The 17,092-nt window shown below is 45.7% G+C and overlaps 1 protein-coding gene and 1 pseudogene across 10 annotated transcripts in view; one reads left to right on the top strand and one right to left on the bottom strand.

The window, feature by feature from the left end:
- LOC119170446 (uncharacterized) overlaps positions 1-17,092 on the bottom strand; it is a 270,210-nt gene that overhangs the window by 114,137 nt on the left and 138,981 nt on the right. The window lies entirely within an intron of this gene.
- Positions 4,717-17,092, top strand: part of LOC142802652 (uncharacterized) — a 48,596-nt pseudogene continuing 36,220 nt past the window's right edge.

Below are 17,092 nucleotides of genomic sequence, written 5' to 3'. Positions count from 1 at the left end.
TTAGAAGCTTCTGTAGTACTGGAATAGCAAGCAGTCCACCATGGGTTTTGAAAATGTGAGCCTAAGGCGGCAGATGGACATCATTTTCTTGAATTGCAGCAGTTAAAACACTTATTTCCTAGACGCCATGCAGAGCACGTTACAAACCTCATTTATTTAACAAACACATCTCTACCGAACCTCACCACTTAAGCTTTATGGCACTGCCCACATGCAAGTGACTGCTTATAATATTTAAATGGATTTAGCTGTCTCGTTGCAATGTATGAATCTGCACTATTTGGTAACACAGTACACACTTTACATGTATATTATAAAACTCAGAACATCTATTTTCAAACAAGTATTTCAAGTGACAAGTGCAGTATTAACTGCACACAGCTAGAGATAATCAGTGTTGCACTGCATATCGGGCAGGTTGCTTTCATTGTATAGCCGTGTAGCCTGATTACTCAGGATGAATCGCAATCGCAAATGCACCGCGCCCCATGTTAACGCTACAGGTACCGGCACTACACACGCTACGCGTACTTTATTCGTAGTGTAGCAAATGCATGAGGTCTACGTATAGATGCAGCGTTACACTGCGCCATTCTGCACTCTGCTCTCTGAGTGGTTATCAAAAGGAAATGAAAAGAAAAGTGCCAACCCGTAACTGTCTCTCCTTACGAGGGCATCTCAAAGGGTCGGCAGATGGATTGGGTGGGAGAAGAAGAGTGAAAGAGATAGGAAGATAATAGAGGATGATAAGAAGAAGATAACCCACACACAGAAGTAGAGAAGGGCTAGGAAAGATGGAAACAGTCAGACGACATTGAAGACGGGTTGCGCCGATCTGGCGAGAGCTACACAGCACCAAAAATGACGGACAACACACTGATCGGTTAGGGCTACAAGGCACAGTCAATTGAGACGACTCATGGCACTAAGAGGTCGCAGGCGATGAGCCGATCAATGAGATCCTAACGGACAGAAGATCACAATCGACGCGAAATTGTTGAGCTTGTGTTCCTCAGAGAGAATCCTGCATGCCTAGCGGGAAATCCGCAACGTATTAGAACGCCATGTGTGCACAAGTACGTCTTGCATACTGTTACGCCGCGCTGAGACTGACAAGTAAAGCACGGGGAATAGAGCCATCGTGTCGTATGTAACGCAAGCGGCACTTCGCATGCGTATACGAAATCTGATGAAGCGTGCTGCTTTCATATTTAATTTGGCTAGTGAGGCGCTTTGCACCGAACATGAGCCACGGAACCCTATCTTTCTAACATCTACGCGCAAGTATTTCGAAGGCGCGCGCCTTCACGGTGCCGATGAGAACATTTAACCGCTTTCACAATTACAGCTCATCTCACTGCACACTTGCACAGTGTCTCGAGACGCTGTTGCCGCGTTCGCTACAGCGCTCGCTGCCAGCAGACGACAAGGCGCGAAAGAATACACTTAGATGTGCTCGCTCTCCTGATTGGCTGCGAAGGCCTGTAGCTTCCACAGTGCTCTACGCAACTCCAGGAACAGAGTATACATAAACAGCAAAATAGATAACATAATAACTGAAGTTAACCTAATTCATATGAACCAGTAGAAAAGGTAAATATTCATAGCATGCAAGCAGAAAAGTGCGGCATTACGCTAGTTGGTTTTGCATGATGCGCTTTCGTCCACTTCGTAATGTGTGTCCTTTCTAACTTCTTATCTCCCGGTGACTATAGCGCAGGATTTCATTGTGCAACCAAAGGTATCATTAATCTAACGAAATATAAAACAAAAATGATGCCACTAGCATATAGAAATAGTAATTTAGGAGGCAAATACATAACATTAACTGCAAAAAAAAAAGATGGAGAAAGAGAAAGAAAAGTTAAACACAGACTGGCAGATAACGCAATGTCTGGTTTCAAGAGCTGTATCCTCACGGCCTGGTCAAAACTGCAGTAACAGTAATACTCTTTACACATCTCTGATTGCAGCTGTTCCCCATCAGGGCTTCAGTGAATCCCTCTGCAGAGAGCTCATTCATTTGCTCCGTGAACACCTGAAGAATTAAAGTCAAACTGGGGTGCTTCGCGCCGTACCAAAATAAAGCGCAAATAACAGTGCTCCAGCGAATGTGCCGTGGCAGCTTGTTGATGGTCAAGTGCACCGAATAGTTCAAGACTGAATAGCTCGACAATTTAAAGTCAAGACTTGCGCCCGTATTCACAGCTAATGTGATTTTTTGTTTTTTGCAGCCAAGTGCCTGTCGCTGCTTCTGGTAGAAGGCATCATCCGTGATGTCTGTTATCACGTCGTCATTTTCTCTGTGTTTGCTGCCACTCACAAACTCAAAGTTCCTGCCTCAAGGTATCGCCAGCAAGTACAGAAGCAAACTGTTTTTTCAGTGGCAAGCTCACTAAAAAACAACTTTTAGCTGATAACTGGCGACCAGTGTAGTGCTTTCCACAACATGTAGCAGGCATCCTGTTGTGCTCTTCTAATTTCTCCAATATCTTTGCCAACGAACAATGAAAATCTGGACGGTACAAGAAGAAATGCATCTGTACTGGTGAAGCTCCAGAAAACTTCCTGAAGAGGTATTTACTGTCCGGTAACATATTAGCTCCCAAGAGTTGGTTGCCATACTACAGGAGGTCGTCAATACCAGTCCATGTGAGGCCGGGCTTTATAGCGAAGTCAATAGCTAGCACAACAGCGTCTCCGACACACCCCTACCAGCAGTGGCCGATGACCGATGATTTGAAACAGCTTGGATTCCCATCGGCTTTCTTTATCAAGGGCACGGCCTGCGAGCAAAATATGAGCGAGATGCTAGCGAATGCCTCAAATGTTTTTTTAAAAGTGATGGTTTCTCTTTGTTGTCTGCCCTTCTCAATAACTAGCATGAAATGAAAATTTTTGAAAATACCTGTGATATTTAACATGGAGGCCAAGGGCTTTCCTGACACATACCGTGGTTGCTGGCCAATGCTCACAGAATTAGCCTGTTCATCACGCTTACTTACTTTTGTGTATTATATACTATTCGACAGAAATTCCTGGCATGCAAGCATATACAAGCGGTAAAAAAGTAAAGCGGTTAGAGTGGATGTGTTCGTTTCTTTAGTCACTTTGTCGTGAAGTCAAACCAACAGCTACTGAATAGCCACGAACACTCATTTGTTCCAGTCAATAATTCAGTTTGCACTGGCTTCTCCACGGAATACCTTTTTTTTTTTTTTCATTTAAAAGACTGAAGTGTACCAGCAAGTGCACAGTATGGCATTTAAACTGCACACTTTTTATTGCACGCACGCCGTTTGGCCCATGCACAGCCCTACTGCACTTAGGAAAAATAGTTCACGAAAGCATTCAGACAGGCAATTTTCAGAAGCCCACAAACTGAAATGACTTTAAACCACTAACATAATAGTACAAAATTAATCAAACATGCTGCAATTCATTAGGCTTTAAACCAGTTTTCACGCAGGCACCGTTTATGCTCGCTTCCACATTCCACCACGTGTTACATGTATGACTGCGCGCCGTTTGCACCTCGTTCGCACGTTGGTTGGATGTCACGACCGTCACAGCCGTGCAATGACGAGCTGTTTATTCAAGTTGAAGTAGGAGGTGAGTAAATATCAGCAGTACTTGTATTTGCCCTTGTTCTCTCAGTGTATATGCGAATTGGCGGTGAAGTTTACAGGGCGAAAGAGGGCATGTGCTAAGAAGCAGGCGCTGCGTAGTCTTAGCTGTTTATTCAAGTTGAAATAGGAGGTGAGTAAATATCAGCAGTACTTGTATTTGCCCTTGTTCTCTCACTGTATATGCGAATTGGCGGTGAAGTTTACGGGGCGAAAGAGGGCGTGTGCTAAGAAGCAGGCACTGCGTAGTCTTAGCTGTAGTCCGAGCTAGTCTCGGCGAGATTGCACATGGTGTAGTTACAGTCTCTTGTTACAAGAAAAAACCAGACATATTCGAAACGTTCTTTGGTACAGTGTTCGAGCCCCGATTCAATTTGGCATGTTGTTTGAATTAGCAATACACTGTTTTTGTGGAAAACTTGAAATTAACTGAAACGACCCGGTCCAAAGGACAGGCACCCAGCCGCCGGTTTGTTTATGTTGACGTGTAGAGCGCGGCCATTTCTTGTTCGCTTCTGGCGGGACTACTTGTTTCAGACGACGAGTGCATCTTGCTAATATGCCATACAATTCAGGGTTGATGCCAGTGCTTTATTAATTAATTTGAAATTACCGTGTTTATTCAAATATAAGGCGAGGTTTTTTTTCCAAAATGTGTAGTCTCAAAGTCATACCTCGCCTTATATTCGAAGCTCGGTATACCAATATGCCGATTTTGGGGTGACAGTTTTGGTTTCCACTTTTCAACCATTTCCAAGCTTCCAAAAGAGCCCGACAACATTGTTGGAAAAGTAACAAACAGATTTCAGAATAAAACGCATAAAATTTTACACAAACGCAGGTTGCAAATAGTAAATACCGAGTTTCGGTATTGAATAGCTCGCGATACAGCAGAGGCCATGGCAGCGGACGCCTTCAACCGTGTGAACATGCTGAGCCAGCAGTAGCCGCTCCAAGCCAGTAGTAGCCGGAGCCGCAAAGCTTGTAAAAAAAGCCAGGACACCATTTTGCATTTATTGTTGGAGTGCTGGAGTCCCTGCTGCAAGATTTTCTTTCTCAGTGCTTGTTTCTTATTTATGCGACCAGCGCAATGGCGAGTCTTCGTTGCCACTACGATGCAGCCTTCAAGAGCAAAGTCATAGCAGAGGCGGAAGCCACTGGAAACTGCACGGCGAGTCGGAAGTTCGACGTTCCGGAAAACAATGTGCGTCGTTGGCGCAAACAGAAGACGGCGCTCTTAGCATGCGCCGCTACGAGGAAGGCTTTCCGTGGCCCGCGAAAGGGAGCGTTTCCCGAAGTGGAAGAAGTGCTGACGGACTCTGTCAAAGAGAGAAGATGCCGCGGTTTGGCCCTTACTGCCGGCATCGCGCAGATGAAGGCGCGCAAAATCGCGAGAGAGCGTGGCATCCCCGCTCTCAAGTTCAAAGCCAGCCGGGGCTGGGTGCAGAAGTACATGAAGGGGCCCGGGTTTTCGTTGCGAAGGCGGACCTCCGTGATGCAGAAGTTGCCAGAAGACTACGAAGAAAGACTAATTTCTTTTCAAGGATATGTTATCGACCTGCGACGCGACCACAACTTCCTACTCGGGCAGATTGGCAATGCCGACGAAACTCCAATTTTTTTTGACAAGCAGTCGGCCCAGACAGTTCAACAAAAAGGTGATCGCCAAGTGATCCTGCGCACTACAGGCAACGAGAAGGCTCACATAGCCGTGATGTTAGCCTGCACCGCCGATGGGCGGAAGTTGCCCCCCTACATCATCCTGAACAGAAAGACCATGCCAAAGAACGAGGTGTTCCCGCAGAACGTCCACATTCCTTGCCAGGAGAAGAAGTGGATGATGGAAGAGCTTGTTCTGGACTGGGTAAAGTCGGTGTGGTGCCGAAGACCTGGGGCACTGCTCGCCGGGAGCACAATGCAGGTCCTCGATGCATTTAGCGGGCACCTCACGGAAGGTGTGAAGAAGAAGCTCATCGACAACCGGACGGAGCTGGTCGTCATCCCGGGAGGCCTGACAAGCCAACTACAGCCGCTTGACGTTTGCCTTAACAAGCCCTTTAAGGCACACGTCAGACGGCTGTACAATGAATGGATGGCGACTGACACTGTGGCCCTGACGCCGTCGGGACATCTAAAGCGGGTGTCCCGATCCATGCTCGCCCAGTGGGGGGTTGACGCTTGGGCAGCGATCCCCGAAGCTATGGTTGCGGCATCGTTCCGCAAGTGCTGCATTTCAAATGCTCTTGACGGCACCGAGGACGATGACCTCTTTGAGTGCGCAAGTGATAAGGAAGATTCCGATACCACCACCTCTGAAGATAGTTTCTAAGTTGCACTTTCGTCTCACTCCAAATAAATATTTTTGTGTGTTTCTGAGTTGCACTTTCGTCTCGCTCCGAATAAATATCTTTGTGTACAGATAGTTCATGAATATTTGGTGTCTGCTTTGCTGAAAGGTAAGGAATTTAGTTGCCTATTTTCTTTTGTTTCTTTCGCCCTATAATAGTGTGCAAACTTTTTCTTTTTCTTGGGTCCTTCAACTTCCCCCTTGCCTTATAATCGTGACCGCCTTATATTCGAATAACTACGGCATAAACTTGTGCGTGTGGTCATACTTGAAAGGTAAAATAGATATGAAGGCTGGTACCGAATGCGAGGAAGTCATGGGTCATCTACCATCCAAATTCAGCTGTGCCAGTATTATTTTTTCTTTTACCTAATGTTTTGACGCAATAAGGTCCCTCGATATTGTTGTGTCTACTTTAGTGGAATTCTACTTTTCAGAGAAAATGTTATGACAAAATTTTAGCTTCAGCGAATTCAGGATTTCATTTATCGATAATGAGAAAGTTGTTATTTCAGATGTTGGCACAGTTTGAAAGTTGTGGCTAGTCAATAAGTATGCAACGTTGGCAAGCGATGCTATTCTGAATGTAAGGAATTTCTTCAGAATTTGCATTGTATAATATGTCGTAAATAATCTACCATCAGCTAAATGTATTATTAGTTACGTATATCTGTTCTATTTTTTTGCATGGAGTGAGTGCCACTTGTCAGACTATTCTTAAATTACACAAAAACACACGATTCTTTCAGTTGTCAACAGAAACTTTATAAAATTTACACCAAGAAATGCTGTTTACAAGAAATAATCGGGCCTAAATACTTACTGGGTTTTGTGAGCTTCAATCACAATTTTCTACAACGAAGGCATACTTTTGCCAGTTCTACCAGTACTTCGTAGAATGTGCAATGAATATTTTGATGAATTGATGCTGTTTTGTTGTGGGCCAGATTACCTTTTGTTGGCACCACAACTACTACATATAGTAGAGACTTTTTCAAAGCTTCTAAACATGTGTTAGAGTAATCAACTTTAATTTATGTATTGCTTTTTTTTGACAGGTCAGCTATTTGTTCCTAGAAAATATCAGCAGTGGTGAATACACCGTGAACAAAAAGCTCCATCATATTGTACTAATGTGGTTACAAAGAAGTACTGCTGGGACGCTGAGAACAATTTTCCATTTAAAAGCCTGCAAATGTGCTGCTGCTTCTGCTTGGTAAGCATCAAGAGAAAACAAAATAGTCCCTTGGTTTGGTTTTTATTGGCAACATCCTCATGAGTTTTTGTTATGTAGACTTCTCCATGCTGTGAAATTTTGGTTGCCGTTCTTGATTTGATTGATATGTGGGGTTTAACGTCCCAAAACCACCATATGATTATGAGAGACGCCGTAGTGGAGGGCTCCGGAAATTTCGACCACCTGGGGTTCTTTAACGTGCGCCCAAATCTGAGCACACGGGCCTACAACATTTCCGCCTCCATCGGAAATGCAGCCGCCGCAGCCGGGATTCGATCCCGCGACGTGCGGGTTAGCAGCCGAATACCTTAGCCACTAGACCACCGCGGCGGGGGGTTGCCGTTCTTTATAAAATGTTTCACTAACAATAGAATATCGCACGTACAGCATCACTGATGTTTGTTTGGAAACTTGACCTACTAATACAAATTTTTTTTTTTTTAGTTTATATATGCTGCCCTCCTGAAAAAGCCAACTTCTGCCATCTGCAGCAAGATTGAGCATTGAAACAGTTTCACTGCCACCATATTCACCACTTATATGATGTATAATCTCATTTCCTGTTCTATCAGCTTGCCAATTTGTGGGAGCTGGAAGCCAGAGCACATAACCAATTTCATCGTTTAAACTGTCAGCTGCACGACTAAGCGGCAGGACTGCTCAATAATGAGAATTGAAATAAAATCAACTATTGACAAGAGAAGCTACACGACAAAAATAATCTTCGTAAATAAAGGTGCATCGACTACCTCAGTAATGTTTATAAATATTGATAAGAAGTATCAGAAGTCGCAGTACAACGCGAACAAAGCAGAGGTACGCCTTAAGACAGCGAAAGCAGTGCGTTTTCAACAGCTGAGCCTTGTTTGTTTGTTTGTTTGTATCCTCTAATCCAAACTCGTACCCACTCTGGAGGATTGGCCAAGAGAACATACTGAGCCACAAGATTGTCTTCTTCGTTCTTAAGTCAAGCCAGGGGCCCACTACCTGGTGTCCGCTCGATCCCCCCATCATCGTTTTCATCCACATGTAAACACGGGTCATTTGCCTCCCTCTCAAAGAGCATCGACCCAATGCGAAGTCAATAATGCAGTTTTTTTTTTTTAAGAAAAGTCTCACGCAATCACTCGCTGACGTGAATATAAAGGTATGTATATACAAAAAGAAAACAAGGACAGTAAACAGTGACTCTGTGCCAAATGCTGGTTCCAATGCTGCTTCCAAAAATAATCTGCCACTGGCATGGCGGTGGATATGCTGCGGGAGCCATCAACCGGTGCTCTAGAAGTGGCACGCCAGTTTTCTCAGTGAGGCATAAAACAGAAGTAGAGCTGTTTCAGTGAAGGACGGTTGTTGAACAAGACAGCATTGGACACATCATTAATTATGATGTGAGCGAGATGCTCGTCGTCAGCATTAACCTTGAGATAGTAAGTAAAAGACAGGTAACATCTCTGCAGATGGAGCAACCATTCATTTGATTCCACGTACAGACTCTCTCTACGAGGCTAGTTCAAAAAGCACCCTCAGACATTTCTTGTCACTACCCCACGTAGTGCGTCACAACACTTTCAAAATATTCATGGTTTTTAAGCACCTGTTCTTTAAGTACTTGATATATGGTATGAATGTTACTTTTGTGTCTAACATTAGTCCAAGGAACTCGTGCTTGGTTTTCACAGAAAGGCGTTGACCATGCAGGTCAATGTCGGGGTCAGGATGGAGGCCCCTATTTCAGCAAAACAAGACTCAAGTGCTCTTTTGCGAATTGAGTTTAAAACGATTATCATCTGCCCATTGAAAGACCTTGTTCGAACCTAATTGGGCGTGACGTTCACACACTGAGAGGTTACAGGACTTCAAATCGACCTGCACGTTGTCAACACATGTACAATAAAACATATTTCGTGGGGTAACGAGGCGCAAGGAGTTCGTTTTGACTATAAAAAGTGTACAACTCAATACCACTCCTTGTGGAACTCCTGTTTCTTGAACAAATGTACGGGACAACACAGTGCCCACTTGTACACGGAATGTCCGATTAGACAGGTAGCTTTCGATTATTGTCAACATTCTGCCTCGCACACCTAGGTGTGACAGGTCTTAGAGTATCCCAAAGTGCTATGTAGTGTCATAGGCCTTCTCCATATTGAGGAACACTGACAGAAAGAATTGTTTTATGAATGAAAGCATCATGAATTTGCACCTCGATACGGACAAAGTGGTCAGTAGTGGACTTAGCCTCTCGAAACCCGCACTGGCATGGGTTATGCAGGCTATTTGTTTCAAGGAAATTCATCAGTCGTCTGTTTACCATTTTTTTCAAAAACCTTGCAAAGGCAACTCGTCATAGCTATGGGCCTGTAGCTTGATGCTGAAGATGGGTCCTTGCCCTGTTTAAGAATCGGAATAATAGCTGCTTCTTTCCAGGTGGAAGGAATCTCACTGGAAAACAAAATGGGATTACACAAACAAAAGAGAGCTTTTTGGGTTATGGGAGGCAGAGGTTTGAGCATTTCGTATAATATACGATCGGAGCCTGGGGCGGTTCTGTTACAGCAGTTTAACGATGCTTGTAACTCAGCTAAGAGAAAAATTCATTCTATGCCTCACTGTTTGTGAATTTGCATTCTATTTTCTGTTTTTCTATTCTTGCTTTGTATTGTTAAAACGCTGGACTGTAATGGGATAAGCTGGAGACCTGTTCGAAGTGTGCACCGGGAGAGTTTGCTTGGTCTTCCAAACTGTTGCCTTGTATACTTACTAAAGGAAGAGGATGTGGTTCTTGTCTTACTACCCTACCGACCATGCTCCGGACTCTTGCTTCATGTGTATATAAGTTGATTCTAGATAAAAACCTCTGCCAGCTCTCCCTTCTGGCCTCCTCCGACGTCCTCCTCCTTTTACTTTTTCTTTTACATTTTTTATTGCCGTTTTGCAAGTTTTGATCAGCCAACAAGAGCTTCTACCTTTTGCTGTTGCCCTCACAGGTGACCATCGCTTCGTGAGCGCTTTGTTGCTTTCGCTGTCACGTCGACTACTTCATGTGCAGCATTCCTTTTATGCGTGCGTGGTGTGCAAAGCCAATGTGGACTCATCGAATTGCCAACTTCTCGTGTAGTTATGGCCAGCGTCAAGAAGTGCAAGACCCTTGACCTTGCGACGTGTTAAAGCGGGTGAGAAATGTTTGACCATCGCGGACGACTTCGGGATACCATGGAGCAGTCTGAGTACCTTGTCGAAGAATAAAGCAAATATCAAGGCAAAAGCGGTGGAGCAGCAACCGTCGGGAGCCTGTCGTGTGTACGCTCCTGCCCACGAGAATGTAGACCAGGCACTCTATGCCTGGTTTTTAAAAGTGCGTGCAAAAAACATTCCCGTGGATGGCTCGATGCTGATGGCCAAGGCTAGGTGGTTTGCCGCTGCACTCGATGAAGACATTGTCGCCAACAACACCAGGTGGCCTCACCGATTTAAGCAGCGTTACAACATAGTTGGCCTCACCATATCTGGTGAAAGCAAAGCTGTCAGCAGACAGGACATCCAGCAGTGGATGAGGAAGAAGTGGCCAGGAATCTCCATGAAGGTTTCTCCCGCAGAAATCTTTAATGCCTATGAGACCGGTTTATTTTGGCAAATGTTGCCGATCAAGACTCTCGACGGCCGTTGTAGCACGTTTCACAGGGGTGTGAGCGTTCTGCTGGCAGTCAACTTGGATGGGTCTCAAAAACTTTAGCCTTTTGTGATAGAAAAAGCAAGAGTACCGTGCTGTTTCAAGGACTGCAAGCAGGTCCCCTTCCTCTACGCCTCAAACAAAAAGGCGTGAATGACGCGTCAGCTGTTCACGGAATGGCTGCAAGCATGAGACGTCAAGCTGGGCAAGTTGGAGCATCGTGCTTGCCTTCTTGAGGACAGCTGCTCCGCCCTCCACACCACCTGCGAGCTCCAAAACATTGAGCTGAAGTTTCTGCCGGCCAACACGAAGGCGAAGCTGCAACCACTTAACTCGGACATTATGAAGTCCTTCAAGGTTGGCTACAGGAGTCGACTCCTTGACAAGCTGCTGGTCAACCTCCGCGTTGGCACTGAGCTGGCGGGTGACCTTTTTGGTGCCATACAAATGATGATGGGTGCCTGGTGAGATGTGAAGACGAACACAGTGGTCAACTACTTCCGCAAGGCAGGCTTCAAAACAGTGGAACTTAAGAAAACCAGTAAAGACGGCAACAAAGAGTGATTAGACAACGCGTTGCGCGAATTGTGTCCCTCTTCCCAGCAGCAATTTAACACAATGTGTCTGCTGACGATTTCGTGGAAGCGGACTGCAATCTCCAGGCCGTTGCAAACCTAGCTGATGAAGACATAGTAGCTGTGGTCACAGGAACTCAGGATGCCCAGGCCGACAGCTCAAGTGATAATGAGGATTGTCCGGATGACGCGTGGGCTACATGCGCGTACTCTGCTACTGAAGTGGTGGCAGCGTTCGGCGTCATTTGTTGTTGTATTGGCGACATGGAAGGAACTGGGCTGTTGTACCTGGACAGCCTTGATAGGATTGAAACTAGCATCTTGAACTTCAATTCAAAAACGAAGAGGCAGGTCAAGATAAGCGATTTTTTTATGAAAATAAATCATTCTGTTGCGGCTTGGGTACAGAATCAGTTATCAATTTTAAATGTGCCTATTGTAGGTGATGGTCTGCTACAGGTAAGCTCTCGGGGCCTGTATTTTTTAATATCTGATTTTTCATATATTTAAAAATTATACGATTCCCTTCAAGTTCGATATATCCGGGATCGACTGTAGAAGAATTACAAGTAGAAGTACCCCTAGTAGCTCAAAGAATAGAAAAATGTTCAATTGGTACACAGCAGACAGGCTATACACTCCGTGCAGGACCTATATGGGGCACCTAGCGTGCAATGTTGAGAGTCGTAGCAGACAGCAGTGCCTAATTGCTTTGATAGCTATGGTGGCACAAGCGCACGTGGCCGGCGAGTTAGTGCGTGCTTCGAGCAGAATTTAAAGACATCGCAGCAGGACAATTTTCCACGATGCCGCCATGGGTAAATGGGAAAACCATCTAGAAAGCGGTCAGGTTTTTTTGCGTTAGTGAGCGCTTTGCTGCCAGTCACCAGGAATGACGGCTAAACGCGTGTGTCAGGTGTGCGTAATGCATGAGGCTTGCTGCATAACTATCGCGGCAAGCTGTCATTCTTTCGAACTTAGATTATTATCAGAGCTTGCCCACTGCCCGCGTACTTGCAAAATACTCGGAGCGTTTAGAAATATCGACGGCTCCACGGCCACTCGCCGTTGAAACTGGTGTGCTTGTTTGTTGAGGCGTCATGCCACGGTGATTTTCAGCCACCGAGTCTTGCGAAGTGCTTAAGGATTTTGAGATTTATAAACAAAATCATTTATATAACAAGGCATTGCCCATTTTATGGCTGACCCCCCGTGGTGCACCAGTTTAATTAGGACCAACTAACCAACCAACTGTTGTACTAGCTTGATCATATCAAGTATGCATAGCTGCTGGGTTGCTACTTGTGTTTATGATAAAATGCTGCGTAACTCACTTCGCCTCTTCAATCCTAGACCCATCAACTCAGGAAAGCACTAATTCACCTTGCATTGCATTCCTCGAAACTGCGAACGGTACACAGCGAGGTAGTAATTATTAGGGTCTATTAAAATGCCCAATCAGCCTTGATCTGAAATAAAATTTCTTGCATGCGTTTCGTTTCCCACCAGCTCTATGGCAGCAAGAACATCACGCAAGATCGTCGCACCTGCAGAGGGTGTCTCAGACCGATTCAAGCACGTATCGGCAGAATGCGAGACGGCGGAGGAAATGGGAACTAAACAGCCGTGATCCCACAGCCGTGATCCACTTCCTTCGCTGCCCAATAAAGCAGGGACAAGTCGAGAAACTCTGAAACTTCATTCCCGCAGGACACGGCGTGTACCTGTTGGTACAATCGACTACGCAGGCCGCCCGTCGATTTTTCGGTCTCTGCGCCTATTACAGGCGTTTTGTCAACAATTTTGCCCGCATCACCGAGCCACTCACTAACCATACAAAGATAGACGTTGAGTTCAAGTGGCGAACCCCACAGGACGAAGCATTTCAACAACTAAAACGACGCCTGCAGACGCTTCCAATGCTTGCTCATTTCGACAAAAACGCCGACAGAGAAATCCAAACTTGACACAAGCAGTGTAGGGCTCAGAGCCGTCCTGTCGCAGAAGATTGACGGACTTGAAAGGGTCATCAGTTATGCGAGCCAGTCGCTATCTAAGGCGGAAGTTAACTAATCCACCACAGAAAAGAAGCGTCTTGCCATCATCTGGGCTACCTCCAAGTTTCGCCCCGACCTCTACAACAGACCTTTCAAAGTTGTGAGTGCCATGCCCTCTGTTGGCTAGCTAACTTGAAGGTCCCTTCATGTCGCCTTGCACGATGAAGTCTGCGACTTCAGGAATTCGACATCATCGTCGTTCACATCTCGGGGCGAAGGCACTCTGACGCGGACTGCCTGTCTCGCGCCTCTGTTGACCCACCACTGCAGGACAACGAGCACAGCGGCTGTTTCCTGGGAACCTTGAGCGTCGATGATTTCGCAGAATGACAGCGTGCTGACCCTGAAATCAAGGGCTTTACAGAATACCTAACGGGCAAGGCTGCCGTTGTTCCAAAGGTATTCATGTGAGGACTGGCGTCGTTTTTCTTGCATAACGGCATTCTCATTAAGAAAAAGTTTCACCCCATCAGGCCAACTACCACTTCGTAGTACCTTTAGCATTACGTTCAGAAGTTGCGGATGCTCCTCACTACGTCAGGACATGTCGAGACTATCAATGACGAAAGACACCACCGACTAGGCCAGCTAGACTTCTACAGCCTATCGAGCCACCTCGCCGGCCGTTTCTACAAATAAGCATGAACTTACTAGGACTGTTCCCAATGTCAAATTCTGGAAAGAAATGAATCGTCATAGCTACTTACTACCTCACCCGCTATGCTGAGACAAGGACTCTACCCTAAGGCAATGCCACCCAGCTAGTAAAGTTCTTTGTCGAGCATATCGACTTGCGTCACAGAGCTCCAGAGGTCCTCATCACAGACAGAGGTACGACCTTTGCAGCAGACCTAACTCAGGCGATCCTGAGGTACAGCCAGACAAGTCACCTCCGGATAATCGTCTCCCATCTACAAACTAACGGCTCACCGAGCGTCTCAATAAAAAAAATCACCAATATGCTGGCCATGTATGACGACGTCGAGCACTAGACGTGGGATGCAATCCTTCTGCCCGTGATCTTCGCGTACAAAGCAGCCTTTCAAAAAACAACGCAGATGACACCGTACAAATTGGTGTATAGAAGAAGCCCAACCACAACGCTCGAAGCCCTGTTACCCAACATCAGCAACAAGGAAAACATTGACATGGCTGTCTACCTCTAGCACGCCGAAGAAGCTCCATAACTCACCCACCTCCGCATCAGAAACCAACAAATGACCAAGGATCCTGTTACAATCTTCGACTAAGTTTCATGGAATACGAGCCTGGTGACTGTGTTTGGGTGTGGACGCTGATACGCTGATGTGGACTCAGTGAAAAACTTTTGCGACGCTACTTCGAACTGTACAGGGCACTTCGACATTTTCGTAGACTCTACTCTGCTGCGAGGTTATTCCCGACGGCATTATGATCTCTCAGCGTTCCCGTGCAGGACCTGAAGTTGTCCATGTTGTGCGCCTCAAGCCATTTCGTTTGCAAACTTGAGAACTGTATTTTGTTGTCGCTGCTGTGCTTCATTGTTTATTTCCTTAATTTATTATTGTACTTTCGTCTTTTGTTAAATCATCGGGACGATGCCTTTTTCAGAGGGGGGCAATGCCACATTCCAAGTTAAGTTATCGCCCCGTTTTATACTCAGTAATCCTCAGCACAAACCGCGCCTGCAGTGTTTGAGAAGCTTCGGGACTCCAGTAGATCATTTTGAATTTACGCCCCTTTGCGAGCATGGCAAATTATTCTGAAACCTATGAGGCCACTAGCGATTACGCTAGGATATTCGACGGCTTGTGTATAAATGCGGACCCGCTACACCGTTTGCCAGTTGATTGACGGCCGACGCTCTGTTCGCCGCTATCAGTGCCAATGTCTTGCTGTACTCCGACTTAACTTTAGCAAGGCCACTAGTTCGGCCCACATAAACAGTTTCATCTTCGACCTGAAGTCTCCTGCCTGTGTAAACGTCACGACCCCGTGCCAATATACAGAACTTCTTTTCACGTAACATGCAAGTTCGTTATATTGACATATGAGTGTAGCGGTAAGGTGGGTTGGAGGAAAGGAAATGACAATAGATGATGTAATGTGCATGTTTTGCATGCGGAGGTACCCTCGCTTTCATTGGCGTAACGCACATGCAAAGCACGAACATGAACAGAGGGTGTAAAGTTGTATAGAATGCAGATACTGAGACGATGCGGTCAGAGTGTTATGTTGGATGGGTGTGTGTAAACATGTGTTATCGTTGCATTGAATGAAAGGAATGTGAGCGTGGGGAAATGTACCTGAAGGAGTGTAGAGAAGTGTGAGAGGTCAATATGCATTAAAGCCTAAGTAGAGAGTACGGAGGGCTGGATGGAGGCTTGGGCCCTCCAGATTGCATCATGGGAAGCAGAGTCCATGCGTGGTGCTGGCCCAGGATATTTTTTAAGAGCTTGGTTAAGACTCTCATCCCCCACCAATGATCTGTTAGTAATCTTGTCTCTCAGCCATTTCACAGGGGACTGTTCAAGTTTGTTCCTATTGTTTTCAGGCTTTTAAAAGTCTGAATATGAGGCAGAGACATGCAGGGAGTCAAGCGCCATGGTCGCATTGACAATGAAGTCACAGGATAACTAAAATTACAGCATCAGCACTCATCTTGTGCAAAACAAGTAAAGGATGTACGTGAACACATTACCCAAATGAAACAATCTTCATGTAACAGCTAGACATTTGTCTATATTCTTAATGGAGCTTTCAGTAAGGCTTTTTCTCTTTCTTGCACTATCAATCTATTATGAAGTCTTGGTTTTGAAGACCTTTATTAGGCCCGAGGAACCGGCAGCCGACAGCTGTGATGAACGAACCAAGATGATGATGATACGTGACAACGATGAGGATGCATGAGCAACACATGATAATGATGATAATGTACAGATGAAGAGGATTGGTATACTAAATGCCCACACTGATTCCCCCCACGTGAAAGCGGCCAGCCTGGCCGCGGCAAGTCAAGGGGACAAAGAACGTCGCATGAAGGGCTTCATACGGGAGACATGGACGACCTCAGTAGTTCGATAACGGCGATCTGCTGGGGCTACAAGTGGCATCACGTGATAATTCACTGGTGAAGTTTCTTCAAGAACTGTGTACGACCCGATAAACCGTGGCTGGAATTTGTCGCACAAACCAGGTGTGCGAATAGGCGTCAAAAGGAGCACTTCGTCTCCAGGTTGAAAGGATACAGCATGATGCCATTCATCATAAACCAGCTTTCTGTCTTGCTGTCGGGCTTCAGTGTTTATACGAGCACGTTGGCGGAACGTATTCCTCTGAAGAGGATGGAGATGAATCCGCATGGCAGGTAAAAAAAGAGACGTCCAGGAAAGAAGTAGGGGAGCGTCCATAAACTAGGTAAAATGGTGAGTAGCCGGTTGTCCTCTGAATAGCCGTATTGTAGGTGAAAGTGACGAAAGGTAGAACTACATCCCAGTTCTTGTGGTCTGGTTGAATGTAGACGGCGATCATGTCAGCAAGAGTGCGGTGGAATCGCTCAGTGAGACCGTTAGTTTGGGGATGATAACTAGAGGCGGTC

Source organism: Rhipicephalus microplus, chromosome 3 (assembly GCF_043290135.1).
Source record: "Rhipicephalus microplus isolate Deutch F79 chromosome 3, USDA_Rmic, whole genome shotgun sequence".
Taxonomy (NCBI): Eukaryota; Metazoa; Arthropoda; class Arachnida; order Ixodida; family Ixodidae; genus Rhipicephalus; species Rhipicephalus microplus.
This window is presented reverse-complemented; position numbering and strand designations above follow the sequence as displayed.